General features: G+C 34.4%; 1 long non-coding RNA gene and 1 pseudogene across 1 annotated transcript; both read left to right on the top strand.

The window, feature by feature from the left end:
• The first annotated feature begins 3964 nt into the window (after positions 1 to 3964).
• Positions 3965 to 6617, top strand: LOC138891451 (uncharacterized). The gene is made up of 3 exons (XR_011409636.1): positions 3965 to 4185; positions 6236 to 6276; positions 6364 to 6617. It is a non-coding gene; the product is annotated as an uncharacterized lncRNA (long non-coding RNA).
• A 1828-nt stretch (positions 6618 to 8445) lies between these two features.
• LOC104110814 (uncharacterized) lies at positions 8446 to 17873 on the top strand (annotated as a pseudogene).
• Positions 17874 to 24322: the final 6449 nt, after the last annotated feature.

Below are 24322 nucleotides of genomic sequence, written 5' to 3'. Positions count from 1 at the left end.
GCCAGCGCCCAGGGTAGCGTGGGGCACTAGCCCTGGCACTGGGAATTTTTTGGGATTCTGGAAAGTGCGCCACAGGCAGAGCCCCACGCTACTTGTGGCGCTCAAACATCAAAAATCCCTATAAACGGGAGGTTTTTGCCATTTTTGACAAAAATAGAATTAGGGAGCTCGGTTTGGGCGATTTTCAGAGGCACATTTCACCACACAACTTGGGGTAAGTGTTCTTGACTTCATTGTGATTATATTTCATGAATTAATTTTCATTTTCGGCGTTAGATTATTAATTTTTTAAGAGAAATTAGAGGAATTTTCTACAATTTTATGGACTCGTAATTTAATGGGTTGTCGGATTTTGTGAGTTTTGTCGGATTCCAAGACGTGGGCCCCACTGTCGATTTTTCGAGCGGAGTTAGAAATTTTTATAAATTGTTAAATTGTAAGCCTTAGAGTAAATTGTGATTAATTTGCATGTTGTTCGAATAGACACGAATCGTTTGATTTGAATTGAGGAGATAGGAAGGCGTATGGAGGTTGATACACGCGGAATGGAATTTTCGGAGTATTGTTTATCTTGCTCGGCATTGGATTCGGCTTGATCGAGGTAAGTAACACTTCTAAACTTGGTGCTGAGGGTATGAACCCTGAATATACATGTTATGTGTTTGGTGTTGAGGTGACGCACATGCTAGGTGACGGGCGTGTAGGCGTGCACAGTGTGAATTGTAACTCTGTTACTTTTGTGGTACTGTGTAATTACCTGATCTTATCTGTAACCATGAAATCTCTACATACTAGAGCTATGGAGCTGCGATCCATGTTGGAAACCATGTCTAGGCTACATGCTTATTCTGTTGAGACTCACTGAGGTCATTTCTGTTGTTGAGTTATTTGCTTACATTGCATTTACATACTCAGTCATACGCATTCATATGCATATCATATCTCAGTTTCTGTTACCATTTATTGATACATCATATCATTATTTTTGGGCCGATTCTTTTCATGACACTAAGAGCCCGAGAGACCGGAGAGATTAATGACTGAGTGAGGCCGAGGGCTTGATGGTGAGGATGTTTATGGGATCGGGCTGCACGCCGCAACATGCCATATTGGCTTTATATATATTTATTTATGATGGGATCGGACTGCACGCCGCAACATATTTTATTGATTTATGCCATGATTGACATATAGCGCTTGGGCTGAAGGAGCCCCTCCGGAGTCTGTACACACCCCGAGTGAGCGCAGATACTTACTAAGTGCGAGTGCCGAGCGATTGGGAGGATTGAATGACTGGGAGGACTGAGTGAAATGATACTCTAAGAGTATGCATATGGTTTTATCACTGAGTTGCATCGCATTGACATGCACACTTGACATACAGGCATAAAGATGCATTTTTCCTCATGCTATATGATATTGCATCATTCATGACTTCTCCTACATATTGACATGTAGGCATAAAGATGTATTTTTCTCATGCCATTTAAAAATAAAACATTTACATGTTGAAAGTTTTTGGAAAAAATCACAATTTTCAAACTTACTCATAAATTGGTGATTTCGGTAAAGGATTTGGGTTTTCACTGATATATTTGAAAAGTAAGACTATTTTTCTGGAACTGTGAACGAGCTGAGCATTTTATCTCTGAGCTACTTCTTTTATTTCTTCAATTATGTTGTTATGAACTGTTATTAGCTATTGGTGTTGGAACCCGACCTGTATTCCAGCTCGTCACTACTTTCAACCTAAGGTTAGGTTTGTTACTTATTGAGTACATGAGTCGGTTGTACTCATACTATACTTCTGCACCTTGCGTGCAGATATTGGATGCTGATGTTGCTGTGATCGACGGTAGCTGAATTTGGAGATGTACCTGCGTTCTGATCGTAGCTGCCTCTTGTTCATGGTAGCCTTAGATTTATAAAAAAAAAATCTATTTATGTATATTTCGAACAAATGATGTATTTATTTCATACCAGCTTTGTAAATTCTAATCTTAGAAGCTCATGATTTGTACTATCAGTACTTGGGGAATGAATAAGATTTAGATATTTTATTTCACTTGATTGTCTTATTAAATTTCATTGAGATTAGATAGTTGTTAACTGGCTTACCTGACGGTTTGAGTTAAGTAACATCACGACTAGTTGGATTTTGGATCGTTACACCTGCTGACGCTGTAGCTAGTGACGTTGCTGCCAAAATTATTTGTATAAAGAAGCTATATTATAAGATAACTTGGTATAATATCCACAGTATAATTACAAAAATACAAACTATGTATTCTCGAGTATACTTTATACCTTCCCAAGGTAAGGTAGCTCCATAAGACAAGAAATCGGTAAGTCACATGCTAAATCCGGTGTATACAGAATCATAACTATACAACAGACCTGAGTACACTTTTTCTCAAGTAATTTCCACTCGTTAAATAGCACTAATTGCTAAATTGGGCTGTTAACGCCTAAAAAGCTAATTAGATGGTATCAAATCAAAATTACAGAAGTACACGTATGAAAACCTTAAATATGTACATCTGGTATATCAACGAAACATATAGCAATCAGATGACCTCTCGAAAGACGACTCTCAAATTGAAGTTGGCTAGGCTTGTTTTATTTTCTATCCTGAATAATGAATTATTGCTATGAATTTCATAAATATATTTGAATATTGTATAAGAAGGTTACGAATACCGACTATCGTTACTGATAATATTATATCTACATGGAGTATTGAATAAGTTCTTTTTGTTGAATATCAAGTGCAATACACATTTGAAATAACTATTGAAAAGCGATAAGTTTAAGGCAAAAATTGCACAGTCTTGAACCCACTTTTTATTTTTATTTTTATTTTTTTTTAACTTTTACCACTTTTTAAACAATTTCAGCCTTTTTTCTTCTCTTTCTTCTTCTTCTTCTTCGGGTGACAGTAATTTTATATGGTATTTGTAAATATATTTTAAGGTAATTTATGATATTTTACAGTATTGAGTTGTTGTGACGCTTTATTTTTTAATATTGTTTGGGTTTCTTCTTCTTCTTTTTCTTAATTGCAAAATGAGTTCGTTAGATTTATTGTTGTTTTGACAAATTGATGATTGAGGTTTGTTCTTGATGATATTTGGAGGTTATGTTTCAAATTTGAGCTCATTTGGAATATATTTAGGTATTAAATCGTATATTGGATTGATAAAATTCGAAGAACAAATTTCTAATTCTGGGCAATTTGCACTTCAGGCGTATTTAGCCTTAAGTATATGAAAATATTGGTTGCACTTCACACCTTTTGGCTTTAAGTGCATCTGAAGTGCAATTTTTCACTTCAGGCTTATTGGCCATAGGTGTAGGAAACGTTTTTTGCACTTCAGACATTTTGGCCTTAAGTGCATCTGAAATGCAATTTTTTTACTTCACACTTATTAGCCTTAAGTACATGAAACCATTGGTTACACTTCAGACCTATTTGGCCTTAAGTGCATCTGAAGTGCAATTTTTCAATTCAGACTTATTGCCCTTAAGTGCATGAAACTATTGGTTGCACTTTAGACCTATTTGGCCTTAAGTGCATCTGAAGTGTAATTTTTTCACTTCAGACTAATTTTTTTTAACTTCAGACCGGATAAGTCTGAAGTTAATCGTAAAGTGAGTACGCTTGAAAATTATTTTGCAAAGTGGGTATATATTCAATTTTGATCCCAAAACTGGGTATAGATGCAAAAGCCCCCAGTTTAAGGGCAGAAAGATGGGCCGGATTCTTCGGGTCCATGACAGGTTGTAAGCCCAAAAACCATTGCAACGCTGTGAAAATAGCACATGTGTATGAACTTCCAGCATATTATGCTGGACCAGTATATTATGCTGGAACTCCAGTATATTATGCTGGAAGTCTAGTATATTATACTGGAACCAATATATTATGGTGAAATATTTTTCGGATTTTGAAAAGTGTTTTCGTTCAGATTTATCTTTATATGAAAAATGGCTAAATTTCGATTACTTTTGAAACTGAGACTATTTTTCAATTACAACTTGTAAATCTGGCTATTTTTTAATTTCACCCTGCAAAGCTCTTGTATCTCCGCTCTTTCATGCGACATATTTTGGGAGAACCAGCAATGGCGAAGCGAGGGAGCTCGAAGATGAATATCGTGATAATTCATCCCGATATCGGAATAGGTAACTTAAATCCCTATGTTTATCTGTTTTAAATTTCGTTTCGTTTAATTATTTCCTTCATTCATCAAAAGTTTTTATAGGAGAACATGAAAACCAGTTAATCTTGTAACTTCCATTCTTGAATATCTCAGGGAAAGAACATTTGTAATAAGTGGCTGATTGGTATTATCTACAAAATGATTGGAGTTAGTGGACCTGCTGAAAGAGTTATTTTGTGTATAATGTGAAGTAGTTTAAGAAAGCTGGAATCGGGTGCCCATTTGTTTTGATTGTCATAGACTTGTGAATGGAGGAGATCGTATTTTCTGCTTGGGGACAGGAATTTTAATTGAGTTATATAGCAAGGTTATCATTTTAGCATGGGTGGCAATTATTAAAGTTGTTGATGATAGAAAATAAAGTTCGTAGTCTGTCAATTTATAGTATTGTTTAAGATATATTCCCACAAAGATCAACTACTTAGGCTACGTACATATTTCTTGTTTGAATTATTATTCTAGATAAGCAAATTGATGAAAGTTGAATAGAGTTTAACATCTGTAAGTTACTTAAACATAAGAAACAACTTTTGGAAGACTTAAAAAGTGTTAAGGGTCATTGAATTCACTTAATATTATTATAATATAATCTAATTTTACTATTTTTGTACTTGTCGTTAAAGAAGAATGCTTAATGCTAATACAATTACACTTTTCTCACTTGGAACTAATTAATAAATAACAATCCTTGAGGTTATGTGGATGGTGTCTTGTATCTGTGCATGCTCCACCTTCCTTTCCAACATTTTTGATCAATTCTTTCTTCGAATCGCCCAAAACTTTGCTCCATGTTATCAAGTTGTTCGGCTAATTGGCCAGTCTGACATTTGACGGTTCCTCCCAGTTGGCTTGTTCTATCCTCTAGCAGTGGCTCTTTTCCTCTTACTCCTTCTATCTTCTCCATCTTTTTTCAAAAGATTTGTTTATGATTTTGGAATATCTGTAGATCACCCTTTTTAAGTTAGGACGAATACCTTCCGTTTTGCAAAGCAGAGTTATAGTATTAGCATACCAAAAACTTCTTGCAGTAGGATCATTTTGGCAATGAACCATGTGGGTATTTATGCACCTACCAACATACAAAAACATTTTCGTGTAGATAACATAGAGAAATGATATCCTTGGTGTGTAGATTTCAGAAGATTTTGAGTTTGAGAGCAATTTACTGCCAACGAAAGCTATGAGTGGTCTGGCGCGATAGCCTATGTTTCTATGAAGGAGTTTATTTCTGTCTTTCAGCATTCACCGCAGGAAATATGAGATACGACGACATTTATTTGATGACACTTTATAATAAATGTCGGTGAATAGTTAATTTATTGATATTTGTTAGAAAAATATCACAAAAATACCGACGTTTAGGAAAAATGTCAGCAAACATTTTGACATTTTATTCAAATGTCACATTATTAGAAATACAACTACATTTAGTTAGCAATATTTGTAATAAATGTCAAAAAATATTATTTTTCCAATAAAGAAAAAATAATTTCGGGAGACGATTAGTCTTACTTGGACTTTCTTTTTATAAAATTCCAAAAGAAAGTTAAAAATATTCAAACTCTATTTCCTTAAGAACTCTTCAAGTCGTAGGCCACAACCTAGCTCCAAAATCTCCATTATCAGTTTATCTCGACTTCTTTCGTTAGTTTTGATCCCAATAGGCGGATAAGATTTTCCTTAATTTTAGATTTATATATCTCAATCTTCTATGTCTTGTTTCTGGCAGCTTTTCGTTGTTATGTTCATAGCCCTAGATTTGCAATCTATAGGCTGGAGATTTCCTTTTATAATCTTTGTTTCGTTGCAAAACCTAGAATTGCCGCTAAACGGGAACTGAAATTTCCGCCATACCTGTTGTCGGAGAGGCGATTTATGATCTGGTTCATCAACTCTAACTCGTTTTTTATAAGATTGGCCTTTTCTTTTTCGAGATAAATGAGATTTGTGATATTCAGATCAAAAGCATTGATTTTTTGTCTTTATTGTTTATTTCAATTTACTTTGTATAGGTGAATTTCTTGCAAACATGGGTACAGTTACTACATATGAGGTAAAATGGCCTTAATGTTGTTTTGCTACTTGCCCTTTTCCTTAATCAGTTGGTGATAGCCTTTTTTTGTTTTCTTTTCAATTTCAGATCTTGGTTACACGTATTTTGGAAGGTTGTGAGATCAACTAATATGAGGGAATTTTGACTTGGTAAAGGCATGGAGTCAGAAAGACACATGGATAACGAAGCTTTGAAGTGCATTGGCGTTTTTGTAAATCTCAAGGGAACATTATCATTATAATATTTTTTGGGTCAATGTTATGATTATTTGAATTGTATGTAGTGTATGAATCTTGAAAGTTTTGCAATGAATAAAAATATTTATGTTATTGTAAAGTCAATCACAGTTGATAGATTACTTTCTATAATACATAGCAAAACAAAAAGGGACTAATTTTTGGCATTTATGATAATTTCTCGATTTCTAATCTTTACCATATATATCAATAATGATTTCAATATTCAAATAATATCTCAAAAATTTATGATATTTCTATATATGTCGCAAACAAGATAAGTCAAGAGCTCAAATTATTGACATTTGATAGGCGCCATAAATAAATGTCGTTAGTTATTTACCGACATTTATTTAAATGTCGCAAAAATAACGACATTGAAATTTTACGACATTTAATATAAATGTAAAATAAATGTCGGTAAGTAATTTTATGACATTTATGTGGCTTATAGCGACATTTATATAATGTCGTCGTATCACATATTTCTTGTAGTGATTATATGTTGAATTTGCTCCTCTTGGGCGCAATTCTGCCTCAACCATCTCCCAATTTTGATTGTCAAGAAAAAATCTTGTCTCTTCGTCATCAACCTCTGTAAGAGATTGAAGACCATTGATAGCTTGAGGAGAGAAATAAACAAGATGGACTCCCACAATAAAAGTATTTGTTGCTAGGTTTAGATTTTGGTGAAATTCTGACATTAGTTCAAGGCAATAATCACCAGGTGGGTTTGCAAATCCTCCCATTTGTAAACTCTAATAACCTGAACTATGAACTTGTCCCACTAACATTCTCTACTTTGAAATGGATTCCTTTTTAGGAATTGTTTTGCAAATTGAGTTCTTTTGAACCAATTTCCCATAGAAGATCCTTCATTTATTAATTTTCATAAGAGGCATTACGGGTTTTTAATGATAAGAGAAGAGAGAAGAGAGCAAAAACAGGCCAACTGTGATTTTCCGGCAACAAAAACCAGTGTAGAAGGGTTTCTTGCCATTAAATTTCAAGAGTGGTCCCTTTTCTTTATTTATAGTTCAATGAAAGTGACTAAAATTTGGCACTACATATGTATTAGACATTTCGCTAGATGCATTTGTGATTTGAAAATAATTTGTAGATGGTCATGCATTGGGTCTCGATGCATATAGAGAAAGTTTAGATGCATCAAGCTCAAAGCTCCTAAAACGTGTCAATACTCCAATGTGCGGTGGTTGAAGATTTCTGAAAACAAAATGGCTTGGTGATAATGTCACAAAATTGGTCCGGATGCATCTTAAAAAAACAATGCATCTAAATATTCGCACGTTTGGACCCTTGAGCTTGATGCATCTGTGTTTTCTCTAATTGCATTAGACCTAATGCATCAACTAAAAATATAGATTTTAAATCACAAAAGCATCTAGAGAAATGCTTAAAACATTTGTACGGTCAAATTTTGGAATTTAATGGCTAAAACCCCATCTTCACCGGTCTAAGGTGCCGGAAAACTTCATCTTCGACTGGCTTTCTCTCTCTTCTTACTTTGATTGCCATTCAAAAATGCACCATCACAATGCCTCAAAAGGAATCAAATCGCAAACCAATCCCGGAAAAAGGAATATCTTCGCTTATAACTAGGTCTCTAATATCATCCAATTTGAATTTGGTACTTTCCGATGAACTGCTAACTGCAGTTAGTGTTGCAGACCAACTCTCCGGTACAGATGATAGTAGAATCAACGCCCTGACTTCGTCATCGAATGCTATATTAATATAACTCAACTGAGTTAATATTACATTAAACTTATTGATATGTTCCGTAACAGATCCACCTTCTGTGATCTTTAAGTTGAATAATCGACGCATCAAATAGACTTTATTTGAAGCAGATGGCTTCTCGTACATATTTGATAACGCCTTCATCAGGACTGCAGTGGTCTTCTCATTAATAATGTTAAATGCCACATTTCGTGTTAGCGTCAAACGAATCACACCAAGAGCTTGGCGATCTAATAGATCCCAATCTGCTTTGGCGATATTCTCTAGTTTTACCTCGGTCAGAGGTAAGTATAATTTTTTCTAGTACAAATAATCCTCTATTTGCATTTTTCAGAATCCAAAATCTTAGCCATTGAACTTGTCAATCTTAATCTTCCCTTCTTTCGATGCTATTTTTCACAAAAAAAATAAAATTATGTGAATAGTAACGATGATCAATAGTGTCACACTATTCTTGTGAATAGTACCTGCACCAATACCGTACTTTTCTACCAAAATTACACTATCTGAGTTCTGATACCAGTTGTTGGAAAACGTGTCAGGCTAATAGAAGGGAAAAATATTTGAAAGAAAAAAGACAAGAGAAGATTTACGTGGTTGGACAATTTTTGCCTACTCCACGGCCACACAAAGAATAGCTCTTTATTAATTGAAGAGAGAAAGAAGAAGTTGAGGGATGATATACAAATGAAAATGCATACCCCTTTTATAGGCATTGAATGGAATGCCGCGATGTAAGCGCATACATCATAATAATACTATTGATACCCAATTTTTGCCCTCATATTTTTTTAAATAGTATATATACCTTCAAAATATTATTTTGCATCATTATTTAGCTTACAAATCTATACGAGCATTTTCTATAATTTTTCATAATTTTTAGAGCTTTTAAATTGATTTTCATGTACTTAAATTATAATTATTAATTACTCCTTCAAATTATTTTATGATGAATTAGTTACTTAAAATTATTATTTGCACCTATAATACATGTTTCAAATATTTTTACTTCATTTTATATAATTACATTAGCATTTTTAAGCTATTTACACAATTTTGCAGTAATAGCCTATACTCATCCATAGTTACTTTTTATTTATGTTATTTGTTTCAAAATAGCATTTTATATTTTTATAACGCTAAATCATTATTTTTAATTATTTTAGTGCATAAATAAATTTTTTTTTATTTATTAATCATTTTTATAAATTAATGTTAATAAATTTTATATATTTAAATAGTAGCCCAGATTTAAACTAATTTTCGGACCAAAATGGCCCAGCACCTTAGCCCAATAGACCCTAAGCCCAAACCAGGCAACCCTTGTAACCAACCCGGTCGTGACCCGCTTAATAACCCGCCCCGCTTCCCTGTTCGATCTTGGTCGTTTATCTTAAGTGATCAACGACCCATAATTAACCTACCATTTCCTTATATCCCCAATACCCCCAAACCCTAGAGACAAATCCCCACTCCGCTGCCTCTTTATCCTCACACGCTCTGATCTCTCAAACCTAAACCCTAGCCGTCCTCACTCAAATCTCAGCCCCAATCCGACATTACATGGAAATCATCCATGATTCCTTTCCTTTCTTGCATACGCGGAGTTACTTACCATCTTTTGAACACTATAAGTACTGGTTACTTGATTATTTATGGAAGCTGGTCGTTGTGTTCGTTTGATTCCGATTCTGAATCATCTTCATGTTTCTTGCCTGATACACTAACTATCAGACCCCTGGCTTCGATTCAGTGAGATTTTTGCCATTTTTGTTCCTCGTCTAAACTAAGGTTTCCTGGATTTGCCCTAGAACTGATTCTAATTGATTTTGCATGCCATATTTTCCTTATTTTGTGTTTAATTTAGTGTATTTTCTTATTTTATGTGTTAATATTTAACTACTAAATAAATCCCTCCCCATTCCCTTTTGAGGGGGACCTTTAATTGGAGATCCACTAAAATTGAGGATATTACTCTATTGTTCTTTCATTCTCTATTCTATACTTCGGTTCTTGGCCGGCTGAAAGCCAAGGCCACCGGAATTCGATTCTTCAACCTTTGTTGGTGCGAGCACTGCTCGGGGTTCATTTGAAGCTCTTGGGAACTTTGGAGTACTAAGATTCTGGGTTATTGCTCTCTGTTGATATTCAGAATATTGTGGAATTTGTTCTTTCTTGTTGTTTGTTTAACTGGTAAGTCTCTTGGCTTTACGATTTCATTCTTTTGTGTTTATGCCCTGCATATTCATGCCTCTGAACTTCATGACTTAATATGTTAGCATTTGAGCATGTTTTGTAATCTAAACTTTCCTAACACTTGAGTTGACCTAATGCTGCCAGTTCTGAGACATGTTTATGCCTGATTTGAATAATTTTGACTCTCTTAAGTTCGTTTAGCTAATGGGTTCTGAGCTACTTCTGTGTGTAACCTTGTTAGTTTTACACTTGTTTTGAACCTCTTTAGTATTTATTTTTACCTAAAGCAGCCAGTTCTGAGATATGTTATTTGTTTATGCCTAATTTGGATAATTTGGACCCTCTTAAGTTAGTTTAGATAATGTATTGGTACCTGAATATTCACATTTGTTGTTGGGCTTGAATATGCTTTCCTACTTTGTTTTGAATCCCTGTAATGAATGCCTCACATCTGTAATATGTTATAACCTGTGTTAAGACCTTCACTATTAACTATGACTTGCTCCCCTGTTAATATGCCTCTCAACATGTCTTTGGCTCACTTGATTCCATATCCCTTTAGTGATTACTTGAGACTTTAGGGTAGTTGTCATAATCTGTGTTTCCCTACCATGTTTGATACTATTTTGTTTCATGATGTGAGTTAACATGCCTTTCTTTTGATATTGGGATGGACACTTAGCATAATTTAGATCTTTAAGCTTTAAACCTTTTAAGTTAGTGCCCTACTTAAACTTGTTTGGTATTATGCACCTTTGTATGATAATCTTGTTAATCTTGCAAACCCGTTTCTCCCCTAACTCTTTCAATACGTTTATGCCAATGTGTTATTTTTTCTAAGTGTTGAACCCGTTTCTAAGTCTTGTTGACCTTATTGATTAGCTATTCTGTGTTCTCAACTTTGCTATGTATACTTTTAAACTATAAGTGTATTTCCTCATCTTCTGTCCCTTAACCATTATCCACTCACTCTCATTTGTTACCAATGCTATTATGAACCTATCATTCTTGGTCGGCTGAAAGCCAAGGCCACCAAGACTCTTAGTATTGACATCCCTAGTGTGAGCACTGCTCGGGGTCCATTTGAGATCCTTGTGAACTCTGACACACTAGGATTTGGGGTCTTTTGTCCACTCTCTTCACTTCTAATACCTGAGTTATCTCTGACACTCAGTTCTTCCCTCATTCTATCTATTGAATATGCAAGCTGTTTTGTTTAAATGATTTCTGGGTAACTCGATGTTTGGTCATGTGGTCAATCTGTGGCTGTCTTGTTTTGGCTTGCATTCCTCTGTGATTTCTGGGTTGTGGTGATGGATATAGTTCCCTGTTAATCTGGGTGCACTAAATTGGTGAAGAAAGAGTTTTGTTGAAGGCCCGAGTAATGTTGGGTATTTCTTTTGGGTCTGTTATGGGTCCGCTGTTATTGTTTGTATAATCCCTTGTAACTATATTTATTACTGGGCCTGTAATAACTTTGTAATGAACAATTGGGGGTGTTAGTAAAAATAGGGAAAACGGGTATACTTAATATTTGCATGAAAGGGTAGCAAGCATGCTTATAGGATTCATATGATTTACTTGTTATCCAACCTGCTATATATGCTTTTCAATTTCTATGTGAACTGTTAGAAATCATGTCATTAGGAGAATCACACACACACACTACTCGTCTACCATCAAAGCATGAGTTCAAATGCTTCATTTATTTCTATGTCTACTGCTACGTGTTACTAGACATCAGGCCTATAGGAAGCAAGTGCCAATAAACTTTCTTTCAGTTCGTTTAACTACAACATATTCATTAGATACCATGCCTATAGGACTATACTAGCTTATATTTTACTTATCCTCGCTTAGATATCATGTCTATAGGACCTTAATTAACCTATTAGGTACTGTTATCATTATCATATTGCTCCGCCTAGATAAAATGCTCATAGGGATAAGGTATTATAAGATCAGGTTCGATGTCAATTGCTAGAGATCCTGCCTATAGGATATTGTCACTTGCTTAATCTTGTTTATGAGATCAACTTGTCAAGGTTGGGTTCCCAGAACTCTTTTCATTGTTTAACAATGCAATTATTAGAAATTATGCCTATAGGACAATGTGACTTTTCTAAAACTGGTATCTACAAAACCAACACTGCCTCTTCACTAAGAGTAATCATTGTTGCTGGAATCCGGAATCACGTAGAAACCATGCCTACAGGGCTTAATGGCTTTAATTTGTCTCAAAGTTCTGAAATTGCCTAATGCTCAATGCGAAAACCTGTTTTGCGTGCATTTATTGTCTAAGTGTGGAGGCTAACTTGAGCCCTTAACTGCTTTTACATGAAGTTCTATGTGTTTTATATGTCGCCTAGTTTTGACATTTTTGAGCAACCTAAGTAAGGTCTAGAACTATCCAATTAGAGGTCCAATACCTCCTGGACTATAGGTATGGGACGGGTAGTGCACGTATAGGGCACACTTAGAATTGAATTAGAGCGCTTTAGGTAAACAACTTAAACATAGTAATCGGGTAGCAGGAGATGATAGTCTGAGCCCGCTGGATGATATGAGTAATTCCCTACCTCAAGGGAGTTGTGAAGTATTATTTATGTTGCACAGGGTGATCCTTTAGGCTAAAAAACTTAGGAATCCCTCCCCTCCCTTTTTTTTGTTTTTCTCTTTATACATTTAGTCATCTAATATAGACCTGATAGTTATATTCTTGTAATCCTTATTGTGCTATAATAAATTTCTTTGACCCTTAATCCCTTTGTTTATCTCGTCTAATTATAATCCACATAGTTTTAAGTTCGGTCGGGACCCACAGTTGTGGACCTCGAAGAGTGCCTAAAACCTTCTCTTTGAGGTAATTTGAGCCCTTATCTGATCTTTGGTGACGTTGACTAGTCAAAACAGAGTTATCTGCGTAATAGGTGCCCTAACGCACCCCAAAAATCGTTAGGTGATGACTCTTCTTCTTTTAACACCCTATCTTCCATCCAAAAGAGTTGTCACACGTCGTGCCCCGTTTTCTCGCGAAAGCGGGCCTCGACAAATACCGATGTAAGTGCATACATCATAAGTTCATCTCTTTTTGACTTTTCTTTCTTTTGTTTTGTCTACTTTTCTTGATTTCAGTCTAGACACAAATCAACTGCACATTTGAGTGCCCCTTGTACAATAACAAGCATACTGAAGTTATTTTCACGTTGTATCTGTGATATTCTTCAGAGACGATTGTGTAGACTTATGGCATCACGGCAAGCTCATATTATTTTGAGTGTATCTAGTCCTCAGTTTTTATACTCATTGACTCCTGCATATGTGATATTTAGGTGGAGCTGAAAGGCTAATTGTTGATGCCGCTGTGGAACTTTCTTCTTTGGGTCACCAAGTTAGTATTTTCACTGCTCACCATGATAAAAATCGATGTTTTGAGGAGACTGATGTCGTTGATATGCTACGTGCTTTGCAGGTGTCTTCTCTGTTACAGTATATGGTGCTTTCCTACCCCGACATATCTTCTATCATTTGCATGCAGTATGTGCATATTTACGGTGCACGTTTGTTGCTCTCTGCATGTTATGCTTGTGGCCTTCATTTGATGTAGTTCTAGCAGATCAAGTCTCTGTTGTTGTTCCACTGATGAAGTTAAAGAAGTCGGAAAAGGTATAGAATGTTTATGAAAATCAATTTCTAAGATATTAGCATAATTATTTATGGAGTTTCTAAATAGCTTTGTTGCATTAGAAATAGGTCCTTACACCTTATCTAGATGGCTTTGCGGAATGTTACTCAAATTTCTAAGTTTTCTGTGTATGAAAACTTCACAAATCCTAATATAGATAAGATGATAGAACTGACACAAGAGGAGAATTTATTTGGGGGTTATGAAAATAAAAGAACTGTTACAGAATTCAACTAGGAGTTACAAGAATTCAAGTAGCAGTTACACCAAACTAAATTATAACTTTTACAACCGTTACAAAATTCAATTCAAAAGAAGGTAAGCTAGAAAAATGAAGAAATAAATTTTAACAAAATCAGATTTGGATTGAGGCCTCATGTATATCTTGCGTATGGAGGGGGAGGGGGGGGAGGGGGACAAATCGACCCGTTTTGCCTTCAGGACCAATTTTTCATGTGCGCGAGACCACTCCCTTTTACTAGCTCTATACAAGCACAACAAAAAATAATTCAATATAAAGAGAAGGAAATGACTTTTTACAACCAACAAGGAACACTTTGTCTTTTGTTTTCAACTCTTGAAAGCACACTTAGGAACACCTTCCTAAGCTAAAGAAGATCCTTCCCGACCCTCATATTTCGACAAGGCAATGAAACATAATTTTCCATGCTCAAGTCTTGACATAGACAACCCTATGCCTACATCCTGCCCGTTTTCCCTCTCCAGGTACTTGGCATTTTTCAGGAGCTGCTGGCACACATATTTATAGTGCAGTCAGCCCCATCCTATTTCAGTTGACACCCCCAACTGATAGGACAATATTAAAAACGTGCATACAACTCAGACCATTATCAGCCATGATTAATGGTGTGCCCCGCACACTCAAGGTGTCTGCCAAGTAAAAAAGAAAAAGGGACCATAAAGAAATTTTTAACTTTGCATTGTCAAGTTTAAATAATACCAACAAAGGTAATAGGAATACTGCTGCTTTTTTATTTTAGGCGGCTTTGATAATCGCCTTAGAGAGAACGTGGAGTAGCTGGATGAATCGAAAAGGTTGTCTGAAAGAAAAGGTGTTTCTCATCGATTCATATTCGTTACTACTGAAAGAAATGCACTCCTTGCCCGATCCCTATGTGTTCTTTATACACCAAATTAAAGATGCGCCTGAATTTGAAGCCTCTTAAATGAATAATTCCAAACATGTTCTTTTCTTGGTATTGTTCTCTGGTTATTATTATTGGTTTAAATTCTCTCTAAATTTTTCATTCTTTGAAACTAGGATGAGCATTTTGGTATTGTTCCGTTGGAAGCAATGACAGCCTATAAACCTGTTATTGCATGCAACAGTGGTGGTCCAGTAGAGACAGTAAAGGATGGCGTTACAGGCTTCCTATATATGTGACCCTAACCCACAAGAGTTCTCTTTAGCAATGGCTAATTAAGCTCATTCAGGATCCTCACATGACAGAAACTATGGGGCAAGATGCCCGTCAACATGTTACTGAATAATTCGCTACCAAGATATTTGGCCAGCATCTGAATCGGTGTCTTATTGATGTTGCTCGAGGTAAGGAGGAAAATAACAGAATAGCATCTTCTCGGTTTTTGTTACCTCAGACTCACTGGACTTATGAGGATGTGATTTGCAGTTTGATCAACTCCTCAGGGTAATGTACCCCTAAGGATTGATCACAGATGCCATTTCCTCTCCAGCGGAGAAACTTGGGGTCAGTATAATTTGTTCCAACTCTCAATCTTGGTTTATTAGGCATACAAACAGAAAAGTAAAATTACTTGCACCTCTTCTCTAATTTGAACGATTTAAGGGACTTCCTTCTACTTGAGAATGCTAAAGGCTTGGCTTTACTTAGCTGTAAAAGTTGAACGTGTAATTTGTAGCATACCTTGATTAAACTACCCCTATTTTTACAATGGTTTTCTAAGATAATTTTGCTTTACTTCATTAAATTCAAAGTAAATTAAGGGAAAACAACCTTAGAGAATAATATAAAGCTGAAGTTTATAATCCTGTAAGTCCCTTTTCGTTCATTTTTATTAGTTTTTGGTACCAAGACTCTTCTCCACAGCAGAAGGAGACAAAGGCTTTAGATTATTATAAGCAGCTTCCTTCCCTTTCTCATACATGCTTTTTGGTGCAAAACTTTTCACAACAAAATGTTTAACGTTTTGATTATCCTTTTAACAAGGAAACTACCGCCTCTGTTCATTTATAATTAGCTTATTACAAAAATTGGTCAATTCATTAAATATTATTAATATTAGCTAAATATTACCAATATTAGCAAATTATCCTTAAAACGCAAAGGGAAACGTACAAGTGAAAATAAATCTAGGTAAAACAAGTGAATGAAAATAAATCGGTGACTCAACTTTTATTTGTTACACTAAAATCGCTAAATTATTGAGTAATCCTCCTCCATTAAATTGACACAGCACGCAACTTTACTCTCGACAATCGACACTTATATCTTCGATCGTGATATGAATTGATAAACATAATCAAATCCAAATCAATTCCTGTTTTACTTCATTAACAAAAGATCTTAAATATTTCTTAAAGAGTGAGCCGTATTGTTAGGGAAAATTCCCTGGCGAAATCTCAGGATACTAATTGGTATGATATGATTACTAAAGATATGAGAGACTAAAAATAGAGCCACCTCATTAACTGTAACTGCAGGTAAAAATTTACCGCACAGAGTGTTTATACCAAGCCAATGGATGAGAAACATATGTTTTGCATAAACACTTTTTAATACTTAAACATGGTTACTGACATATATTTTTACTTTGATTTGTTAATTCTTAAGGGTAGTTATTTAGTGAGGTGTAAATACCCGATACGGGTAACTATTTAACGCAGAAAGGGTGCATAATCCATATTAGAATCAGCAGATAAAAATGAAGTGAAAAGTAAAGCCGCAAAATTGCAGCTTTCTATAAATACCCAAAACTTGCAGTCTAAGTTGAAAATGAAATACAAATGTCCTAAAACACAGAGAGCTCAATCATACAATTTAAATTTGTCTATGATTGATACTCTCTCTTTTCTCAATCCTACCTATGATTTAGCACTAGTTTTTTCTTCCATCAACTGTCAAAACACCATTGCCATGTCTGAAAAGCTGTCCTCAATATCACCATCCTCGTCGTCGTCCCAAGAACATGAAGATAGTGCACTTGTTCAACTGGTTTCGAAGTCAACATCAGAGAGACTTTTGGGGAAATACTTTGATGCTTCAGAATTTGGTTTTGATTATGAGCAAAGTAGCATATGGTCTCCTTTAGTTCTTCCCAAAAGAATTTTCTTGACATCTCCACGCAAATTATGTTTTGAAAATGATAATTATTGTTTAATCACAAACCAAAAGGGTACTGTCAAGAAGTCGCATTGGCTAAAAAATTGTCTCAATTCCTGTTTCCGGGTATGGTTATTATTTGCTTTGGTATCCAAAATTTTCTTCCTCGATCTATTTTCGTGGGTATCAACTTTGATTGTAGTTTTGTATATTACAGGTTTGTTGCACATGAATCATGATGAAAGGAATGGGAGGCTGCTTTGCCTAGCTTTGATTCAAAAGAATGCAATTTACTGGGAATGTTTCTCTTGCATGTAAGCGTGAGTTGTGTTGTAATGAAGCTACTGAAAAAGAAAGGTTTGTGAAAATATACATGAGAAAATAAGGTTTTTGGAAAATATACATGAATAGATGTATGTTGCAGAGTTACAAATTGCATTTTCATTCAGATTCCTTATTCCATCTACTTTTATTGAATCCAATATCCGGTTCAAACATAAATGTTCTTTTCAATCTTTCTTCTGTTTCTTCTCTACATCTTTTCCTATATGCAAGGTGAGTAGATCAATCGAAAGAATGTTTTTCTTAACTTTGCTTATAATTTTCTTTTTTTAATGTGGCCAAAAGAGTTTTGGCAAAGGGCATCTCCAAAAGTTTTCCTTTTTTTTTCCGTATAAAACATTTTCATATATATATATATAGAATATACTATCTTAATTCAAAAGTTTTCATTTGTTTTTTTTTTTTACATCAAATGAGGGAAAAAACCGAAAAAGGAGAAGGAAATGAGAGAAAGACAGCATTTTTACTTCATTACCGGGCATTGCGTAGATTACGTGTTGATTAGAATTTAGACGGTTAGAACTTATAAATCAATATGAAGAAAGCAAATTATTTTAATTTGAAGAAACAAATTATTTTAATCAATTTGAAGAAATCAAATTATTTATGAAGTCGGCTGGGAGACAACTATATTCAATTCTGCCATGTAGCGTCCTTAATTTTGAAAAGTTCCACGTTTGCCTACATTGTATAGTGGAAAGAAGCTCGTGTTTAGGACCATCTCATGTTTGAAAATACTGCATTTCTTTTTTCTGGTGAAGGAAGCTCCTATAAAATAAGCGGAGGGAAAAGAAAAAAGATCAGGCTTCGAATTTTAGGAGAGACAAAAAACGTATTTGGTACCTATGCTAATAGTAAATAGAAGATATTCCAAGGAATAGTCAGTTGCACGCTCGAATACCACTAATGTCAAAATAAAAAAAAATAAAAAAAAAATGACATGGTAAAACTCTAATTTTACACTTCCACAATAGAAAGTAGTAGACCAGTGAGCTAGCGAAATTTGGAATATACTAATTAGTAAATTAAACAAATACTTTTCCTTTACTTATTTTTTTTTTCTTTGCTTCCTTTTTACTATTGCATACGTTGTCACCTGCACGTATATCAAGAGCTAATAAGTAGCCCGTTTGGCCAAACTTCTAAAATCTGTTTATTTTGAAAAGTGTTTTTTTTAAAGTGTTTTTCAAAAAAGTATTTTTGATGAGAACCGATTTGTGTTTAGCTAATTAATTTAAAAAAATACTTTTGAACAGTAATTAGTGCTTGGTCAATCTTTTGAAAACTGCCTCTAAGTATATTTTTTTCAAAAGTGCTTCTCAGAAAAGTGTTTCCGAAGAGAATTCATATTTTTCTGCTTCTGCTTCTCCTCCAAAACACTTTTTTTCTCTTCTAAAAGTTTTGATCAAACACCTCAAATCTTGGGCGAGAACACTTTTGGCCCAAAAAAAAAAAAAGCTTGGCCAGGCTAAAAGTTTGAACATATTTGAGGGGTAACAGCCACCCTTCATTAAACATACTCCGAGTTAGCTTACAAAAAGAAATTTCAGCCTGCGGTTTCTGAGAAAGTCGTAGATTGCTTTTCTTACGTTCAAATTTTCTGCACAAGCGTTATTCAAATTTTGCTTCGGAAAAGGCGTTGCCATTCAGGGGTCAAGGAAGAAGATAGTAAAATCTTTACTTTAGGCTCCGAATTTTTATGGTGGAGTTTACAATTTCATTTCCGCTTAGATAATATTGAAGTTTATAGAAAAAAAAGTACAAAATATTTATGAAAAAAGAAAGATTTCCTACATTTTTAAAAGTAGAAATTTTTTGAAACTTTAAATTATAGTAATACTCAAATCTTCATAATTAGTACATAATATTTTTTACAACAACATCTAAGGTGATGTGTTATTAACACATGGCTAGTTCATAGCAAAATCATAATTTTTTAATAGTTTTCAATTGCGAAAACTTTCCTCTTGTTGTATTTATAGACATGGTATTTATGATATTGCTTTATATTAACATTTTGATGTTTTAGTTAAAGATCTAGGATTCTTGACTTACGTTGTCGTTTTATATTAAGAAATTTGGAACTGTTATAGTGATAATTAAAAAGGTTATGCATCTTTTGTTATTCTCATTCTCCATAATGTTTGTTGCTCCATACAATACACATTTTAGAATGCCACAAAACAGATAGTATAGAACACCTTGTGACTTTCATTATGCTTCTTATTCTCTTCCGTTAATTTTTAATGTCCTTTTCTTCCTTCTTTCATTCACATGCCATCCCAGATTTTGATATTTCTTTTATAAGTTGATTGAAATTACTATATATTAGAAGAGAAAGACTTTTAGTTGTATGCTTCAGATCTTTTCAATAAAGCTTGAGGGCATTTAGGTCATTTCATATCAGCTCTGTACGTGCCCTTTTGTCCGCTCCAAAGATACTACGTGTAGCTTTTAAGCTACTCCCAGATGTATGCTTTTCTTCTCTTCTAATATATCATACACAATGAAGTTACAAAGCGACTCAGATTTTCTTCTGTCTTTCTCAAATCTTTTCAACTTGCAAGTGCGTTACTTACTCTTTAATATCAATTTGTTTCTCCTTCTTTTTTGTTCCAATTTGTTGCAACCCACATACAGTTCTTTTTATATCAATGGTAAGATCACTAAACAATGGAGGTTTACCTCAAGTTCATGAAAATAAACTGAATTAAAGACAGATTTTGTCTATATTCAAAAAGATCCGAAAATTTTCGAGTTAGGGTTTTGATGGATGAAATTGGGGGGACTTTTTTTTTTTCCGGAGATGAATTGAAATCAAGAGCTCAACTTTGAGTATTCAATTACTTTGAAAACTTGTATTGCAAAAACTATTTTGTATGTCGCTTCGTAAAATTTGCCAATTAAAATTTTCCTTTTTACTTGTCGAGTTATGGCGTGTCCAAATTGGAGAAATTTGACTTCGATATTAAAGTCACCTGATAAATCTTCTTCATTTCATATTTTTGGGTGGTAGAATTCTGGTAGATATGAATCGACTATTTGTGCCTCTTTTGGTGCCGGCCATGAGCCAAACAAATATGAATTGATTTCCTCCAAATCAGATTTCGAAAGATCACAAACAGTCAATGGATTACTTGCTTCTCTTTTTGGTTTCTCTATCAATAATTGAATTCTTTGCCACTGGAATTTTGATCTTTCTCCAACTTTTTTGAATGTGTCTGTCTAATGTGATGCTTTTCTTGCTTTCTTTTGTTATCTTCCTCATTTTAGTTTTTGCTCTGAGATGTGGTAGTTGTCTCCTTCTGCATTTGTTTTTTCATTAAATTTTTTAAACTCGACGCATGCTAAAATTTGGATTTTTTTGGTTTTCTCAGTTCTTCGCGTACTTCATTTTGGAATATGCTGAAAGAAGGTTTTTATAATTTTCTGATTGAAGTTTTTCATCTTTGAAGTTGTTGCATGCTTCTAACTCTTAGGATGTTCTAACTTTACATCTTTCTGCTCTATTTTGGTTGGAGTTATCTATTACTAATTTTTCCGATTCATTCTCTTTATTATGCAGTTGTTGCGAACTGCTGTTGTTGTCAGGTATTTGTGATATTCAATAGTGTTTCAATCAAAAAGTAACATTTCTGATCCAAAAAGTAATAATTCTTCCATTCAAATTGAAAGAAAGTGAAAATGAATTATAACTTTTTTACCATTCCAAGAAAGCAAATTTCGTTTGTTTTCCTTTGAAGTTCAAATTTTAGTTTGATTTAAAAGTTTCGTTGGTATGGTATTTTCTTACTGATAACTATTCTTCGTATCGGCTGCTTTGCAAAATTTACATGATACCGAAGGGAAATGACGCAGACACTATAAACTTGAACATGCTAGCTAAATAGAAAATTTTAAATAAAAAAGAATAGTATCAAAATCTTTATATAAATTTACATGTATGCATAAACTCTACATGATGTTCCTTCTGTAATTCTAATTTTTACTTAAAAGCTTTGAGAACCAAAATGATTATAAAATTAATTAAGAAAGGGGGCAGGAAAAAATAACATTAAAGTAAAATTGAGTCAGCAATCTGAAAAGTGGCAATCACAATAAGTTGGCAGCAGATCTAAACTGATATGGAGAGGAGAGATGTCTCTTTATGTGTCATGTTGACTATTTGGTTTGAAAGAAATAAAAGACCTTTTGAAGGAGAAAAAATAACATGTATTTTTTGTAAAGTGTATGTATTTACAGAGTCTATTTGTTTGGTGTAGGGAACAGGTAGTTGGAGAGGTTACAGCTTTTTGGATTTCTTGATTCTATTAACTTGAAGATGTAATGAAATAGTTATAACTCACTTTTGTATCTCTGGAATACCTTCTTGGCACTAGCCTAAAAACATACTTTATGAGGGGTCTTTTCTGTTGTAAATGAGCTCTACTATTTATATTTAAACATTGTAACCTAAGAAAATATTTGAAACTTTTGCTCTATGATTATCTGATAGCAATGATTAAAATGCTGCTTTTTTGTTACCTTATGCTCCACTTTTGGAGTTTTGGTTATTATGTGAAGGTTTGTCTTAGTGCTAGAGTGGTTGCTCTGATGGTAAGTAACCTGCACTTCTAACCAAAAGGTTGTGAGTTCGAGTCACCCCAAGAGCAAGATGAGGAGTTTTTGGAGGGAAGGATGCCGAGGGTCTATTGGAAACAGCCTCTCTACCTCATGGTAGGGGTAAGGTCTGCGTACACACTACTCTCCCCAGACCCCACTAGTGAAATTATACTGGGTTGTTGTTGTTGTCGTCGTCTTAGTGCTAGAATGTAACCCATTATGTGATTGTATATTTTATATCAAGTTTTGTTTGGAGATACTCATACTCATATTTTTAACTCCATTATGTGGAGGCATTCAGATTTCAAGAGTCATTATATCTTTCTTCATTAGTAAATAGTCTAAAGACCAAAATTGTTGTGCCTGTCACAATTTATCTTCTTTGTTATTGCAGTTCTTGCGATCCGTTATGGTTGTTTTCTACTTCCGTTATTCTGTAGCACTCGAACCAGAAGGTAAATTTTCTTTTCTCTCGTAATTTAATTTTAGGTATTGTAAGTTGTTGCTTGAGTTCTTTTAAAAATTATAATAAACATACATACTGTAACACTCCGTAAAAATTTCGAAGTACTTAAGCGCTATTAATAAAGTTGATATGCGTTAATTATATTATTTTGGGTGCAGACAAGGACTATTAGATGAATGATATCAATTGATCATGATAATATATGTGTGAGATGCATTAAGAATGGTTTATGGTCTAAGGAGATCCCTTAGTCCAAATCAAGTTGGAAATTTCATAATAGACTAAAGTTTCAAGTGAGTTCGCACAAAATCTAATTTCAAATGAGCATAACTCTCATGATACGAAGTGTTATATGATGTATTACCTATCAAATGAAAGATCTTTGAGTCTAGTTTCTAATGCTTCAAACCGTTCGTCGTTTGGACACTCCTACGGAAAGTTATGACCAAATTACCAAAGGAGGGAAAAATGCGATTCTGCGACCAATTCTGTGATCGCAAAACTGGTCGCAGAATGGACCAGAACAGCCCAGTTCTGGGCACCGATTTTGCGATCAATTGTGCGGCCCGCATACCCATTCTGCGGTCCATTATGCGACCACAGACCTGATTTCGGAGGGTTAATTTTTCTATTTTCATAACCCGATCCCATTTTAATAAATAACCTTTGGGGCTTATTTTGGGATTTTTTTCTGAGGTTTTTAGAGAAAGGTAAGAGCATTTTAGAGAGATAAGAAGGGAACCTAATATTCTAATCATCCAATTTTTAAGAATCAAGGAAGCTAATCACAAGATCTTCATCTAAGGGGTAAGATTCAACCCCTAGTCTTCAATTTCGAGTTTGGGTTAAAAGATTGGTGATTGAGAGTATGATTCTTGGGTGTAAGAGTATTATGTATATATGCTTGTACCAATAAGGTTTGTGGGAAGATTGTTGAGATCAAATAAGTAAAGATTGGGTTGTGGAATGAAGAAAATTTCATGCCTATTTGACTTGGTTCTTATTTTAGAAAAAGGGATTTGGTCTAGGAAACTTGACTAATAAGAAATTGGGCTAGTTAAGGTTTTGGCTAGCCTAGTTAAAGGGTTTGAACTAGAGATAGGAAAAATCCGACTTGAGCTCATATCAACTATTTGAATTGATACCCAACTAGGTTTGATAAACCCATTTTGGGCAAAATCACTATAACCGAGAGGTATTGAGTGGGTAATTTAGAGTTGAGAGTTATAATACACTTCAATCACTAAAACAAGCATTAACGTGATTTACCCATTTGGCTAACACATAGGTGAAGGTTACATCCCTAGGCCTTTTACCCATTTGATAAAAACAACAAAAATAATTAATCAATTTCTAGTCTCTTTTCTTTAGTTGATCATTGCTAGTGTCAATTTTAGAAGTAGAAAACAAAATCCCTTATTTGGAAGCGCGA

The sequence above is a fragment of the Nicotiana tomentosiformis genome, chromosome 7 (genome assembly GCF_000390325.3).
Source record: "Nicotiana tomentosiformis chromosome 7, ASM39032v3, whole genome shotgun sequence".
Taxonomy (NCBI): domain Eukaryota; kingdom Viridiplantae; phylum Streptophyta; class Magnoliopsida; order Solanales; family Solanaceae; genus Nicotiana; species Nicotiana tomentosiformis.
Note: the sequence above shows the minus strand (reverse complement) of the source record. Positions and strands in the feature narration are given on the sequence as shown.